At 39.8% G+C, this 17,126-nt stretch overlaps 1 long non-coding RNA gene across 1 annotated transcript in view; it reads right to left on the bottom strand.

Moving 5' to 3' along the window:
- Positions 1 to 17,126, bottom strand: part of LOC132026046 (uncharacterized) — a 261,018-nt gene that overhangs the window by 167,018 nt on the left and 76,874 nt on the right. Inside the window, exon 2 of the long non-coding RNA XR_009406746.1 lies at positions 11,778 to 12,086. This is a non-coding gene — a long non-coding RNA (uncharacterized LOC132026046). The remainder of the gene's footprint in view (positions 1 to 11,777; positions 12,087 to 17,126) is intronic.

The raw sequence follows: 17,126 nt of genomic DNA, 5'->3' as shown, positions 1-17,126 counted from the left end.
ATTTATTCCAGGAATGTGAGGTTGTTTAGCATACAAAACCAATTAATGTAATATGTCATATTAACAAAAAATAAGTCAAAAACTAATCTCTCCTGATACAGGAAAATGACAAGATCCAACACCCACTCATACTCCAAACGTTCAATGTCCTATGAATATCAGAACAGATCTTCCTTGCTCTGATAAAGGCTACCTATGAAAAACCCACAGGTAGCATCATAATTAATGCTTTACCCTTTAGATCAGGAATAAAACACAGATATCTCTTCTCACCACTTCTATCCTAGAGTACACTACAGGTTCTATCAAGCCAATTGGGAAAAAAAGAAATAACAGGAAATCAGATTAGAAAGAAAGAAGTGAAGCTATCTCTACTTGAATATGACATAATCTTGCCAAGAAATCCCTGAGAAAACTATTAGAACTGATCAACAATTTCAGAGAATCTGCAGGATACAAGATAAATATACAAATATTAATTGCACTTCTATACACTAATAATAAATAATCTGGAAAAGGAATTGAGAAATTATTCCATTTATGATAGTATCAAAAAAACAATGAAGTATTAGGAATACATATTTTTAAAAGTATAAGACTTATACCCTGAAACTATAAAGCACTGATGGAAGACTTAAAAGCAACATAAATAAATGGAAAGACAGCCATGTTCACAGATCAGAAAACAATATTGTTAAGATGGCAATAGTTCCCAAACTGACCTGCACATTCAACACAATGCTTATCAAAAATACAGCCTTTTTTTTTTTTTTTGCAGAAATTTACAAATTGCCTCAAGAAATTCATGTGGAAATACAATTGAGGTAAAATACCCTAAATCAAAAAGAAAGCAATAACAAGAACAAAGTTGGAGGACTCCCAATTCACATTTTCAAAATTTACTACAAAGGTACAGTAACCAAGACAATGCACTGGCATTCAGATGGACATGTAGATCAATAAAACAGACTTTAGGGTCCACAAAGAAATTTTTACATTTATGGTCAACTGATTCTTGACAAGTGTAGGGAAAGAAGAGTTTTCTCAACAAATGATTTTGGGACAACTGGATATCCACATTCAAAAGAATTAAACAGAATCTTTACTCAAAAAATTAATTCATAGTAGATCATAAACCTAAAAGCAATAATTTAAGCCATAAAGCTTAGAAGGAAAAAATGGTAAATCCTTAACAATACTGGATTGGACAATGATTTCTTAGATATGACTCTAAAGCATGAGCAAAATAGAAATATTAGGATGAGGAGAAACTGGACTTTCATTCATTACTGGTAAGATTGTAAAATGGTTTAGTCATACTGGAAAATTGCTTAGCAGTTATTCAAAATATTAAATATAGAGTTCCACATGACACAGCAATTCCACTCCTAGGTTATACACCCAAGAGAAATGAAAAACTGTCCAGGTAAGAACTTCTACGAGAATGTTATTTGCACCATTATTCATCATAGCCCAAAAGTGGAAACAACCTAAATATTTCTTACTTGACGGATAGAACAAAATGTGACATATCTATACAATGGAATATAATTTAGCAATTAAGAAATGAAATATCGATTCATGCTACCACATGGATGAACCTTGAGAACATACTGCTAAGGGAATGAAACCAGTCACAAACCATCACATATTGTATGATTCCATTTATATGAAATGTCTAGAATAGGCAAATCCCTAGGGACAGAAAGCAAGTGTTCAGTTTTGGGAGACAGGGGATAAGAGGAGAATGAGAGCAACTGCTAATGGGTAGTTTCTTCTGGGGGTGAAGAAAAGATTTTAGAATTAGACAGTGGTAGTTGTTGCACAACTCTGTAAATATACCAAAAAGCACTGAGTTGCACAGTGTAAAAGGTAGAATTCTGTGGTATGTAAATATCTCATTAAAACTATTACTGAAAAACCTGTAAAGAAAAGTTTGACAGGCAAAAATGGCCACACTTCACTCTCTCTTATCCAATCTCCCTGTATCCTCCTGAGCTTCCTCTTCTCCACCCTTCTTTTCTCTGGCTGTGCTTTCCTTCCTTTATCTTAACTTTCCTCTCCCTCTCATTCATGCACTTGCCTGGAATTCATGGTCTGGTTCGAGACTGAAACGTGTAAGGCCCTTTGCTTTGCCTATGAGGACTCTGAATCACTGCGAGAAGTGACCAATCCACAAAGTTAAGGAGTGATAGTGTCAGGGGATCTACGATGACCAGTGTTCTCTCCATGGTCCCTTGGGGCTTTCTATTCACCCATGAAGGGAAAGGACCTGCTATAAGATCTCAAACTCCAGGGATTCTCCTCTTTCCCAGGGACTTCCTAAGCCACAGGTTAACTTCAGAACCTTTCAAACCAGACTTCTCTCATCTTCAGTGTCCTCTTCTTCTCTCCCCAGCACCCCCGTTACAATCTCCTTTTCTTCCCTACTTCTTAATCTAACCACCTTTCTCCTTCCTCTAACTCAAGCAGCTTTCCTCAAACCCCCCTTCTTTCCCTCATTTGTCCCTATATCCCCTCCAGTATCTCTGTTGCTGCACCCCAGGGCCCAGTCTCCTAAATCTGGCCATAGAACAAGAAAAGATGGGTGGCTTGAGCCATGTGATAGTCTCTGAAAGAAGTAAAGTCCATCACTAAATTTCCCTGAAGACTATATAACAGATAAAAGTATCCTTTAATATGCATTGTTGGCTTCTGAAGATGGAGGCACCTTTATTCCCTGTACACGTCTCATTCTCTTAATACCCCCAAGCTAGTATGAGTGATCTCTAACAAAGGGAAACAAAAATCAAGCTTTCACTTCTTTGAGGAGAGGTAAGTCCTCCCAAGAGATTAAACGTTGGTTAAGCATAAGGAGTTGACTTATACTTAGACCAAGAAAATGAATACTCTGCATCATTTCAGGACACACACACACACACACTATTCAATAACTAGTAATGTTTGGGGGTGGGTTTTTTGTAATAGATGAACTTTCCTCTGACAATTATGAGGATTTCTTAAGAACTAACAACTTCTGAACTAGGGGCCTTGCACTTTCACTTTGCACTGAGCCCCACAAAGTATAAAGCCAGTCCTGGCTGGCCAACATCTGTGAGAAGAGGGGTCATGTGCTAAATCAGCTTTGGTTCTCTTCTTCCTCCTCTCCTGTTTTGCAACAGGTTTCCCTGTTCTTCTACTTCTGGTATGGGAGATAGAAAGGGGAAATGTGAGAAAGAGTTGAAAAGGATATATTTTTCCCAGTTATATAAGTAATCAGGTCAAAGTCATTATTTTACACTTTCCCAGGAAAACGAAGGTTTTTCAGGTTTTCTTTTTAAGGAACAAAGAGTCAGTCATGTCAGATGCAAAACACAGGGTTTGTGTATGTGTGATGTCTGTGTGTGTATTAAACAAGCAGCATTCACTGTGTGCCAGATCTTACATCAAGGTCGTTATGTAAATCATCTCACTCATTCCTCAGAACATACTATGAGGTAAATGCTGCTACTATCCCAACTCACAGATGGAGAACATGATGCTTAGAAAATTAAATAACTTGTCCCAGATCACATAGCAAGCAGAGGAAACAACTCTATTGACTCCAGAGCCACTCTAACTGCAAAACCCATGTGTTCCAACTCTCAGCTATGCAGACTGTGCTGAATGGGTTTCACATAACTTCCCTGAGAAACAACTACTGAGTTTGGACCATGACCGTGACCAAACAACTACTGAGTTTGGACCATGACCATGACCAAACAACTACTGAGTTTTGACCCTTTCTTATCTATGAATTTATTTAATCCTTACAACACTCTGTGACATGGATATTTTTATTATCTCCATTATATAGGTAAAAGGGCAGAAGTTAAAGCAAACTTTCCAAGGTCATGCTACTAGAAAGTGTTGGAAATTGATTTTTAAATCATACTATCTGGCTCTAGAATCTGACCTTTTAACCTAACCTCATTCTGCCTCAGTGTAGAAGAAATTACCCAATAGAACACAATCCAAAATCTCTTCTGAGCATAAATCAATATGGAAAAATTACCAGGTTATATCTTTTAAATTAGCCTTTCTTCTAAGCTGACTAAGGAATATAATATTCTGACATGAGAACGCCCTCATACATTTCCAGGACTTGCCACTCAAGGACTGACCATCAGCATACCCTGTAGCAGTCACTATGTCCTTATCTTTCGCCTTCTCCTTCAGAATTCTTTTTTTTTTTTTTTAAGATTCTATTTATTTATTTGACAGAGAGAGATTACAAGTAGGCAGAGAGACAGGGGGAAGCAGGCTCCCTGCTGAGCAGAGAGCCTGATGCCAGCTCGATCCCAGGACCCTGAGATCATGACCTGAGCCAAAAGCAGAGGCTTAACCCACTGAGCCACCTAGCCGCCCTCCTCCAGAATTCTTGTGTCATTCTGATAGGATACGTCTTCTTTCTTCCTCCCTCAGTCTTTAAAAGTCTCTTATCAGCAATTCTTGAATCTGTTAATGTAAGAGACAGGAAGAAACAGGCATCCAGCCATCGTATATTGATGGCCATGTCGTCATCTACTCCCACCAAGCCACACTGTCCTTCCTCTGGCCTGGGGCTTGCTAGGTAGAATAGAATCAGCTCAATATGAACACAAGCCATGGCCAAAGAGGGACAATGGCCAATGGGAGAATTTCCAGATGAATAAGATGACCTTCAGGAGCTCCTGTGTTTTCTCAGCCCACCATCTCTGCCTTGTCTTTCTCAGTGAACACCTTTTTCTCATAAGAACATAGTCCTGCTTTCTCTCCCCAGAGTGGCCACAGTGTAGGAAACCACACACTGACCTATATGTTGTGACAACCCTGACATATGTGGTTTAGAAATGCACCCGTTGAGCAGGGGTTGGGTCACTAATCTTAGCAGTATCACTGGATTATTTCACTGGTTTTTCATGCAAGTTCTAGAGATAGAAAGGGTTTTTCCCTGATGGGGTGTGGAGGAAAAAGAAGAATGAAGAAGGGGAATTACTTGTGACATTCGCCTTCCCACTGTACTAGATGACTTGGTAAGATAATTTCAAAGGACACTGACCAATAACATTAACAGTTCTGACCCCCAGAATGGACTGAATTGTTATAACACAGTATTCAAAGACATGTTATACTTTCTTCCAAAACATCTAGAGTACGCCTATAGAAGGTTCTCAATAGGTATCTGAATTAATACTGGCTTGTATTTGTTTGTGTTAATTTCCTAGGTGCATATTTGCTCCCTACTTCCCCAGCTAGATTATAAACTCCTTGAGTGAAGGAACTCTTTTTAACAATTCTTTTGCTTAATCCATTTTACCTTTCATAGTTCTGAGCACACTATAGGACTCCACAGCTAAAGATATCTTAGAGTAGTTGAGTATCCAAGAGAAAGAAGCTCCTTTCTCAGAGCACTCAGGGTAACTCAGCAATTTTTCAAATTTCCAGGGGTACAAGCTATTAGTTTGTTAAGCCATCCTGAGATGGGAACAATGCTTGAGTTTGGGGCTTAGTATAAGAAAATGAAATCAACATTAGGTTCTTCAAATCAGACATTTAACTATACAAAAATTAGAAGTGAATAAATAGGGGCGCCTGGGTGGCTCAGTGGGTTAAGCCTCTGCCTTCGGCTCAGGTCATGATCTCGGGGTCCTGGGATCGAGCCCCGCATCAGGCTCTCTGCTCCGTGGAGAGCCTACTTCCTCCTCTCTCTCTGCTTGCCTCTCTGCCTACTTGTAATCTCTGTCAAATAAATAAATAAAATCTTAAAAAAAAAGAAGTGAATAAATAAAATAAGACATGTGTACACTTTGAAAGGGAAATTTCACCCAGAGAACTTTACATCTGGCAAAGCTCTACTCTCTTGAGGTATACTGTACTTCCTTGAGGCCCCAATAAATTTAAGAGTAGCAAGCATCTGTTCTCATATCCTACCTCTTTTTTAAAAAATAATAAACTCTTACATTTTCATAGAATTTTATATTATTCAAAGTCTTTTTGTGGTCATTATAAAATCTGAGTTCTTACTGACACAATGGGCTAAGTCAGGTAAACACACATCCAGAGAAATTAATTGATTTGCTAAATGTCAGAGGGTTCAGGGATTAACTAGGATTAAAAAACCCAAAGGGTTTCTAGCACAGTATTATTCCTCCATGGTCATCCCCTTCAAAGACAACCATTCTTTTATCCAATTTGTTGACAAGAATGCCCTGAATATAAATTTCAGTGAAGTTTACAGACATTACATACATGTTGTCACACATAGCAGAGTCTCATTGTGTTAGTTCATGCTGGTTGTATTAATCTACCCAGATTCCAATGCACCTTATTTCTTTTGTTCAGTTTTATTCTTGACTGTGGTTTACAACTTCTAATTTATCATCTACATCTTTTTCATAATTTCTGTTTTCTGGCTTTATGTTTCAGCAATTTCTTTGCTTAAGTTATCATCGACTCAAGCTATTGTCTACTTGTTTAGACCAATCTGAGTGTGAAATGTGTGTGTACAGGTGTGCGCATGTGTGTGTGATTTGACAACAAAGGTTTGTTTATTTGGTTTTGGCTTAAAAATGAATTTTTTTTTCCAAGTAGGATGAACACATCTTTGTGTTGCATTTTCAGCGCCAAAGGATTTATTGTTTTAATGGTTCTTAGTTTGGGTTACACAAAAACAGAAGTACTTGTGTGCAGGCGGTTTATTTAGGAAGTGACCCCAGAGAAAGTGAGGAAAGCGAGACAAGGAAAGGAGAAGAACCAATTAGGGACATGTTAACATGTGGGTTATCAGTGTGGGCAACTGGGGCAGATCTTTACAGAGGACTTTCTGAGAGAAAAATGGAATGCATCTCTGGATCATACCCTTCCCCTTGACACATACACACAGGTACACATGTATGGGCACACACTGCCAGGTAGCGTTTGCTTGCTCTGAAGGTTGATCTTTGAGATGTGGAGAAAGGCCAACATCAGAAATCAAGATGGTCTCATACTTGTCAGCAAAGAGGTTCAGGCATGAGCTAATGAAAACTGGCACAATGAGCTAGCAAATGCTTGACCATCCATTCTAAGGACACGCTCTGGTTAACCCCACTGATTTAAAAACTTGTTTTGCTGAAGTTGACTAATCACTGGTAAGACTAGCTGAGACCAGAACAAACCCAGAATAATCCTTTTAAAATTGCACAGATGGCACCAAGTGTGAACAAAAGTAACCCCTCAATCTTCCCTCTGCATTGATCATGTTTACAATGCCATTTAATGAACATGCTGTCCCACAAAAAGACATGTGCGTGCTCAGAAGGGAGGACACCTCCTGTTTTCCATATATTCAATTAGCATATTGCAGTCAGCCTAAGTACCCTGTGACATCCAGACCTTCTTAAATATACCCAACCCCAACCCTTCAAGGAGGCAGATTTGATCATTTTTCTCCCCTCTCCTTGCTTGGCACTCTGCAATAAAACCAGCGTAAAACTGGTCTCAGTGCTTGGCTTGCTGCACATTAGGCAATGGATTCTTTTTTTTTTTTAATTTATTTTTAATATAACAGTATTCATTGTTTTTGTACCACACCCAGTGCTCCATGCAATCCGTGCCCTCTCTAATACCCACCATCTGCTTCCCCCAACCTCCCACCCCCTCCCACAACTTAAAACCCCTCAGATTATTTTTCAGAGTCCATAGTCTCTCATGGTTCACCTCCCCTTCCAATTTCCCCCAACTCCCTTCTCCTAACTTCCCATGTCCTCCATGCTATTTGTTATGCTCCACAAATAAGTGAAACCATATGATAATTGACTCTCTCTGCTTGACTTATTTCACTCAGCAGAATCTCTTCCAGTCCCGTCCATGTTGCTACAAAAATTGGGTATTCCTTTCTGATGGAGGCATAATACTCCATAGTGTATATGGACCACATCTTCCTTATCCACTCGTCCATTGAAGAGCATCTTGGTTCTTTCCACAGTTTGGCAATCATGGCCATTGCTGCTATAAACATTGGGGTACGGATGGCCCTTCTTTTCACGACATCTGTATCTCTGGGGTAAATACCCAGGAGTGCAATGGCAGGGTCATAGGGAAGTTCTATTTTTAATTTCTTGAGGAATCTCCACACTGTTCTCCAAAGAGGCTGCACCAACTTGCATTCCCACCAACAGTGTAAAAGGGTTCCCCTTTCTCCACATCCCCTCCAACACATGTTGTTTCCTGTCTTGCTAATTTTGGCCATTCCAACTGGTGTAAGGTGATATCTCAATGTGTTTGTTTTTTTTTTTAAGATTCTTTTTATTTATTTGACAGAGAGAGAGAGATCACAAGCAGGCAGAGAGGCAGACAGAGAGGCAGGCAGAGAGAGGAGGAAGCAGGTTCACCGCTGAGCAGAGAGCCCGATGCGGGGCTCGATCCCGGGACCGAGATCATGACCTGAGCTGAAGGCAGAGGCTTAACCCACTGAGCCACCCAGGTGTCCCCTCAATGTGGTTTTAATTTGAATCTCCCTGATGGCTAGTGATGACGAAATTTTTTCATGTGTCTGATAGCCATTTGTACGTCTTCATTGGAGAAGTGTCTGTTCATATCTTCTGCCCATTTTTTGATATGATTATCTGTTTTGTGTGTATTGAGTTTGAGGAGTTCTTTATAGATTCTAGATATCAACCTTTTGTCTGTACTGCAATGGATTCTTATCTGGCAACACTAATAGGTATGAAGAAAACGTTGCCAGAACTAGGACGAAACCACTTCTTCCCTCAAAGCCTGACATGATGATGGAAATAGTCAATGGTGTTTTATGATCCATGAACAGAACTTTACCCATTCTCAGACTCAATCTTCAGATGGTGAAAGAAGCTAAGGTCAAGATCAAAGATTATTAGTAGCTGCCTGTTGCCAACCCAAGTGCAACAATGTTTGAAGATAAACTCACAATAGAGTAAATCCAACAATGAACTAACCAGATCATCCTTAAGATGTTTGACTTTAAGGAAAACAGCTTGACCCATTCCAACTTGAGCAAAGGCTTCTTGATACCTATTAGGGGGTGCTAGGGCTTTTGCCTGACTAGCATGAGCTCCATCTGTGTTTTTGACCTTGACCTTTTCCCTGACATCGGAGATTCAAAGTGATGACATGGAGCAATACATTTAGTTTTTCCTAGTACCATTCACAGATTATTTATAATCTTGGGAAATATTGCCTTATTACGTTTTTCAGTAGTTAAATCCTATATCACCTATACATCCTTATGTAAAGCCTCTCTGCTATTAGGAATCCTGTTGTTTCTAATAATAACATAACCAGCCAAAAGTCTTTAAGTTTTCTTTTCTAGAACCTACACAGATTTCCACTTAAAGACACATTTATTTATTCCCTGTGCAGATTTAATTTTACTACAATATCTCAATGCCACATTAATATAAATGTTAGCACTTAAAAGGAAAGGAATCTAACAAAGAACATCAAAATAAAAGAAAAATGCTGCTGAGAGAACAGATAGCTTTACTCTCCCAAAATTAACCAGAAAATAGTAACAAAGAAAGTAACCGGATGTTAATAAGTGATTACCCCCAGAGGTAGCACTTACACATAAAAAAACTTTGCCTCGTATTGTAATTCAAAACATTTCAGGAAAATATATGGGTGAGCTCTGCCTTTTAGGACCCTACATAACTGACCACATGTCTGTTTTACTTTCTAAGCCTAATTAATTAAGAACTCAGTAGCAATCTGCAAGGTAAAGTGTTTTTCCACTGCACTAAGACCAGCTTCCATACATGAGGACACGATTCTTTTGTGTCCAGAAAGATGTCAAACAGACTACTGCATAAGTTGTCAGTGAAAATTTTAAATACAGGCACAAGAAAGGGAAGAAATGGAGTGGAAAAGGGAGCAAAATAGCAGAAGGGATTTTTTTTTTTTTTTTTTTTTTTTTTTAGTTTGAGAACACTAATGGTTTCTAAGCAGCTGAACTCAAGACAATAAGGAATTTTCTTAAAAATTTTCTTCGTGGGGTGCCTGGGTGGCTCAGTGGGTTAAGCCGCTGCCTTCGGCTCAGGTCGTGATCTCAGGGTCCTGGGATCGAGTCCCACATCGGGCTCTCTGCTCAGCGAGGGGCCTGCTTCCCTTCCTCTCTCTGTGATCTCTTCCCTTCCTCTCTCCTACTGTGATCTCTCTCTGTCAAATAAATAAATAAAATCTTTAAAAAAAAAATTTTCTTCGTGATAGTTGTAGATACCTCAGTAGTCTTTGTCTTTCTGACTGACTCAAATTTCAGATCTTTTCATTTCTGACCTGGTGTACCAATCATGAAGTAACTGGTATCAATTCTTAGGTGGAAAGGTAATTATGTCACATGAAATTTAGATCATCATACACTTGTAAACCTGTAATTAACTTACCTGGAATTAAGGAATTCTTCCCACTCTCTGATGGGTACACAAAGAAGTTAAATTAAGCTCTCTGAAGTCTTCTCTGATAAGCTGTCAAGTAGCAAAACTTGACTGAGAATCATTTCTGATATAATTGCCCCTAAGTCCTTCCATTTCTTTAAACATTTCCGTATTTTAAAAAGGGGGGGGGTGGTTTCTGGCTATTTTTAATGATAGAAAACATTACTGAATAGTAATAATTTCTTGGATATGGTGCCAAATAGAAAATAGTAACATTGGAGAAGAGATACAAATGCTGAAAGATCCAACCCAAGCTACACTCCAAAACTGTATTTGCTTTACTGCTTCATCACATCTTCAAAAGCAGTTATGCCAATATGGCATCATTTCTCGGATTTCTCTGCAAATTATGGTCACTTATCAGTCATTTCACTTCCACAGCAACTTCCCATTAAAAATCCCCAAAGACAGGAACCTGGGTAGTCCAGTCAGTTAAGTGTCCAACTCTTGATCTCAGCTCGGGTCTCAATCTCAGGGTCATGAGTTCAAGCCCTACATTGGGCCCATGCCCAGCATGGAGCCTAACTTAAAAAAAAAAAATCCCCAAAGAGTCACAGAATCTAAGAATTCTAGAGTCAGAAGGGACTTCTGAGATTGTATCTGCTTCCATGTGTATAAAGATAGCAGTGAAATCTATTTATAACTACCTATATAAAGTTGAGATCTGAATTTTCTTCTTTTAAGCAAGGTATGATTTAGAGGTGGCAAATTAGTGTGAAGCTAGACTCCCCCTGACAACCCTCACACCCAAATGCAGCCTGGCAGAAAGAAGGAAATGGGGTAGAGGGAAGAGAAGGGAGCAAATCCGTAATCTTACACATAGTGAGTTACCACAAGGTACTGAATGGAAGCAGGGGTGGTTGTCTGTGTGCCGCATAGAGAAATGGCTTACATAGATGACTATTAAGAGACATCAGGCCTTAAGTCATGTTTTAAGTTTCCCTATGGCTCTGCTCCCTCTTCCTATGCGACATTATTTCCAAAGCAAACCACATAATGAAGAAAAGCAGCCTGCTGACGCACGTTAAATATGTGGTAAAAAAAAAAATAATAATAAAACACAAGAAGGAAGTAGTTTGCATAGTACAAATGAACCCTCATATTTCAGAATGAAAACAAAGAACACAACTTTCAGTTCCTCATCCGATCCTCCCGTCCTAGCTTCTCAAATAAAAGTACAGAGTCCTCATGGACATTCCCCTCCTCTCAAAGGTTATGCTGGAATACCTCAGTGTGATAGGCTGCTTCCGCCAAGAAATGCTCACAGAATGCATCTGCTGAGTACTCACATCCACAACAGATTAAAACGAGAATGTTCACAAAGCTCACCATTTTGAAGGAGTCGGCGATCTGGTACTCCTGAAGCCAGATGTCTCCGTATTGTCTTCAGCTGGATTCTTCCCTCTGCTGCTGTTAGGAAGAAGAAAAGTCTCTCTGTTCCTTCTCAGCACCACCTTAGCCTTCCCTCTTCGCTGGTTCTCTCCACCACCACCATCTTGTTTCTCCATGTTCACTCTTTGTCTTCATTTCAGCCTCTTCCACTCCCCAAAGCAGCCATCACACTTTTAGCTCTGCCAGTGTGATAAGGCACAAAACTCCTCTGGTACACAATATGTCAATGGAGTTCATATTAATTGCCTGGTAACAAAGCAAAACCACATATAAACAGTGCAGTCATGCTCCATTTAGAGAAGTTAGGTCATTCACCAAAGTCCAGCAGGATGTGAGCTATCTCCAAACGTCTGGAGCTACTTCAGTCCTAAATGTTAAAGAAACAAAGAGGCAGGGCTGGCCTTGCGTGAAAACAGGGGATCCCTTCAGTATAATTTGGGACCCAAAAGAGGATGCTGGAGATTAGGAGAGGATAGCAGGGTTGTGAATGGGGGAAGAATAAATGATTCACAGAGATTCACAGAGCTCCCAGAAACTTTAGAGATCATTTGGCTGAAACGCTTAATTTTTACAAATGAGAATACAGAGTGCCATAGACTTTAAAGGATTATTCAACCAAGATGCCCTTCAACGGACAAATGGATAAGGAAGATGTGGTCCATATACACTATGGAGTATGATGCCTCCATCAGAAAGGATGAACACCCAACTTTTGTAGCAACATGGACGGGACTGGAAGAGATTATGCTGAGTGAAATCAGTCAAGCAGGGAGAGTCAATTATCATATGGTTCCACTTATTTGTGGAGCATAACAAATAGCATGGAGGACATGGGGAGATAGAGAGGAGAAGGGAGTTGGGGGAAATTGGAAGGGGAGGTGAACCATGAGAGACTATGGACTCTGAAAAACAATCTGAGGGTTTTGAAGGGGCGGGGGGTGGGAGGCCGGGGTACCAGGTGGTGGGTATTATAGAGGGCAAGGATTGCATGGAGCACTGGGTGTGGTGCAAAAATAACAAATACTGTTATGCTGAAAATAAATAAAAAATAAATTTAAAAAAAATTTAAAAAAATTTTTTTAAAAAGGATTATTCAAGATCATCTTGCTAGTTAGAAGCTGCCAAGAGTTAATTCTCCAATGATGCAATTTTTTGGCTTATTTTTTAATTATATTGCTTTTTAAAAAGGGAGGGGGGCTTGCACACCACCCATCTACATTATATCAAATAACCGGATTCCTTTCTCCTTCACCTTAATAACTAGGCTTCATTTTTCTTCCACTTCATATCTGACCCATTGTCTCTTACATCTGGAATACATGTGACTTGCGCATCCTCTCATTTTACCTTCTTGGTTTAGTGATTTGGGAAGTAACTTTGGCCCCTCACCCAGGTCTGACTTTGTTTCTAGTACTTACTCACTCTCTGCTTAATCCTTCAGCTCAACACATGATGCCCCAAATAGCTCCCATTCTCTGTCATCAACTCCTTGTTTCCATTTACTCCTTAGGCCACTCAGAGATTAGTTAGATGTAGGCTTGCTTCCCTCCCCCAGTCTGAGCTCGCAGAAAACCCCATAGGTTGGATGCTATACTTGCAGGGATTCAGGGGTAACAATCAACCTGGATTCCTTGAAATTTCACTGGGTACAACTCCTGTAGTACAGATCCCTTATAGGTAACAAGGACCTCCACCTAGCAGCCTTAGTGTAAGTTGAAACACCAACAGTTCTGATCCAAGAACCAATGCAATGGAGCCCCACAGAAACCCGAGTTGTCACTTTCTGAACAACCAATATCTTCTCTAAAAATGCAACCTATCTCAGGCTGTGACTGACTCTAGAGGGACCCAGGTGCCTCCACACCACAGTTATCTCTCCAGAGGCAACTGTGGCTGGTGGGTCTTCACCAGACTCACATTTCTGGTATCCCCTCTCATCTCCATGATTTAATCTCTTCTCTACTTTCATCATTATCACTGTTCTAGGCTGCTTCTCCTTTGCATCTCCTCCAACAACCTTTCCCATACTTTCAGTCACCCCCGGGCACATCTACAACGTATCACTCAGAATTGCTCCAGATTCAAAAGACTGAATTCAGCCACCCCACTCTCTGAATGCCTTTTACTCTCCCATTTCTTTCACTCAGTTACCCTCCCTATACTTGTTTTTTATCTATAACCACACCCATCAATCCGGTGACCCCCTCTACCTTCTCCCAGTGAGCCCTTCGGTTCCACTTCTTTCCCTAGCTGGCTCTAAATATTTAAAAATGCAGCACACTTCCCTATGACCCTGCAATTGCACTCCTGGGTATTTACCCCAAAGATACAGATGTTGTGAAAAGAAGGGCCATCTGTATCCCAATGTTTATAGGAGCAATGGCCACGATTGCCAAACTGTGGAAAGAACCAAGATGCCCTTCAACGGACGAATGGATAAGGAAGATGTGGTCCATATACACTATGGAGTATTATGCCTCCATCAGAAAGGACGAATACCCAACTTTTGTAGCAACATGGACAGGACTGGAAGAGATTATGCTGAGTGAAATCAGTCAAGCAGAAAAAGTCAATTATCATATGGTTTCCCTTATCTGTGGAGCATAACAAATAGCATGGAGGACATGAGGAGTTAGAGAGGAGAGGGGAGTTGGGGGAAATTGGAAGGGGAGGTGAATCATGAGAGACTATGGACTCTGAAAAACAATCTGAGGGGTTTGAAGTGGGGGGGAGGTGGGAGGTTGGGGTACCAGGTGGTAGGTATTATAGAGGGTATGGATTGCATGGAGCACTGGTTGTGGTGAAAAAATAGTGAATACTGTTATGCTGAAAATAAATAAATAAATAAATAAATAAATAAATAAATAAATGCAGCGCGCCATTCCTAGGGAATCTCGTCCATTCCTAATGGGTCAGACAATATCAGATCTTGTCTCTGATACATTAAACTAAAGGACTTTTCATCAGTGAAGATTTCACAGACACAAAAAACCTGATATCCCCATAACTGAGCCAATTATCTCCCCAGGAGATTTGTTCTCCTAAAATAGACGAAGTTTCTGGCATCTATTAGAAAGAAACTGCTTTCATCTATACTATGACAGCTGTCTGCCTGTTTAATAACCTTAACAGAAAATTCAAATCATAAACTATGTCTCATGGCTTCCCCTACTGCTGCTACCTTGAGAAAGAAGAGGTCTCAGATCCCCTAGACAGTTATCAGCAATAACTGTTTAGTAGGGCTGCTTTCAGACAATAGTGATAGAATTAAACAAAAATGGATGCAACTCTTAAAGCTATCCACTGTCATCTACATACGGCCTGGTTGACTACATTTTGGGTCTTTCCACTGTGAATCCTGATCGACTTGCTCTGTTATATGACCTGATCAATTTCCCTCGTCTCTTCAGTCTGGCATTTCAGATACAGCTTGTCTATAAACTTTGATCATGAAATAGTTTCTGCTCAGTCATCTAGGGCAAGCCACACATTTCTTATGAGTTACTTCCTTACTGTCTGATGACCCAAATAAGAAACCAATGTTTCCAAGTTTATTATCACCTAATCTTTACTTATTCATTGCTTGAGTCCTTCATTATAAGCTTCATAAAGACAGTGACATTCTTGTTTACCATGTTGTATCTTCAGTGTCCAGAACAGTGGCTGGTGCATATTAAGTGCCCAACAAATGAATATTTGTTAAATACATGAAAAAGAAAAATGGTGACTCTCTGCTTTTTCATTGGCAACTGATGGTTGGAGGAGAAATGAATAAAAAAATATTACTTTAGACTTTTAAGAGCTTAAAATTAAGAAAGATGAGAGAAAAAATATTAGGGAGAAAAAAAGTCTAAATATAAATATGTGTGTTAAGGGGTGTCTGGGTGTCTCAGTCAGTTAAATGGCCAACTCTTGGTTTTGGCTCAAGTCATGGTCTTGGAGTCCTAGGATTGAGTTCCATATCAGACTCTGTGCTTAGCAGGGAGTCTGCTTCAGGATCCTCTCTCTCCTGCTGCTCTTCCTCCTGCTCTCTCTCTCTCTCAAATAAATAAACCTTTAAAAAATTAAAATATGTATACTAAGCAAATAATATTGAATACATAGATATAATTAAGAGATTTGGTGATGAAAAAAATTAAGTGAGGTAGGGAACATTAAATAGTTAATAAGAGAAAAGATTCATGAAAGAAAATATGGAGGTCAAGAACTAGAACAGCACCTAGGTAATTAAGAAATATAAACTTGGCATCCCTGATAATGAAGCTTTCCTTGGTTGGGAGTTGGATCTATTATAATGGCAATGATAATAGCCATCATTTATTGAACTTCAGTTATGTGCCTTGCATTCTAATAAATGCTTTAGACACAGAACTACAAAGGCAACACACTTTGGGACAATAAGGCAAGGAAAAGAGAGATGAAATCAATTGAGCTGGGCATGGGTGATGAGAACTTGATGGAAGGAAATCACACCTGGAGACTTTTCAATGTAAGACACTGAAAACGGAAAAAAACTGAGTTGTGTAAGCTGTAATAATCCAATTCATTGAATTTGTGATTGTGGGCAAACTGTGGTGCTACTTGTGACTCACTAGCCATTCTACAGTGTTTGTGGCCCCCCACTTTGTGAAAGGTAATGGGGAGACAGGAACACATAAGATGAGTCTCAGTCCTAGAGGCAGAGACCTGAAAGAAGCCAAATGATTAAAGTCACAGGACAATGATGCCTACATAGGAATCCAAAGGAGAAGTGACTCCCCGACCACAGGAGTAATAACGATAACATTTGGAAAGGACTTTAACAGGAGCAAGATCAGACATGAGCTTTATCATGGAGGGGGATTTGGAAGACAGCATCTTCTGTTTCAGCACCAAAGACCACTGGGCACGTGTTCTTGTCTGAGGAGCTGAGGTTATCATGGGCTTTCTCTATCCCTTTCTCCTACATCTCATCTATGACTGCGTCCTCTTCCTCTCCTCTCCTCCAGTCTCTGGAAAAGGGGAGAACTTTCTTCTATTTCTCCGTTTCTCCCATCTCCTTGTAGATCTTTTCTGTTCATTATTCAAATCCTCCCGCTACTATTCCTCAATCTCTTTATTGTTTATAAACTTCACCATAGCCTTCCCTTTCAAAACATACGTATTGGACCTTAAAACACGATCATCCATTCAAGATACTGCCTTCTGTTTGTTTCCTCCTTTTGGGGGTCAAATTTATAGAAGGAGCAGATTACGCCTACTGCTTTCACTCTATCCCTCCAGGCCCTACAATGCTACAGACACAAC

This window comes from Mustela nigripes, chromosome 10 (assembly GCF_022355385.1).
Source record: "Mustela nigripes isolate SB6536 chromosome 10, MUSNIG.SB6536, whole genome shotgun sequence".
Classification (NCBI taxonomy): Eukaryota; Metazoa; Chordata; class Mammalia; order Carnivora; family Mustelidae; genus Mustela; species Mustela nigripes.
The sequence above is the reverse complement of the archived record's forward strand: the minus strand, read 5'-3'. Positions and strand labels throughout refer to the sequence as shown.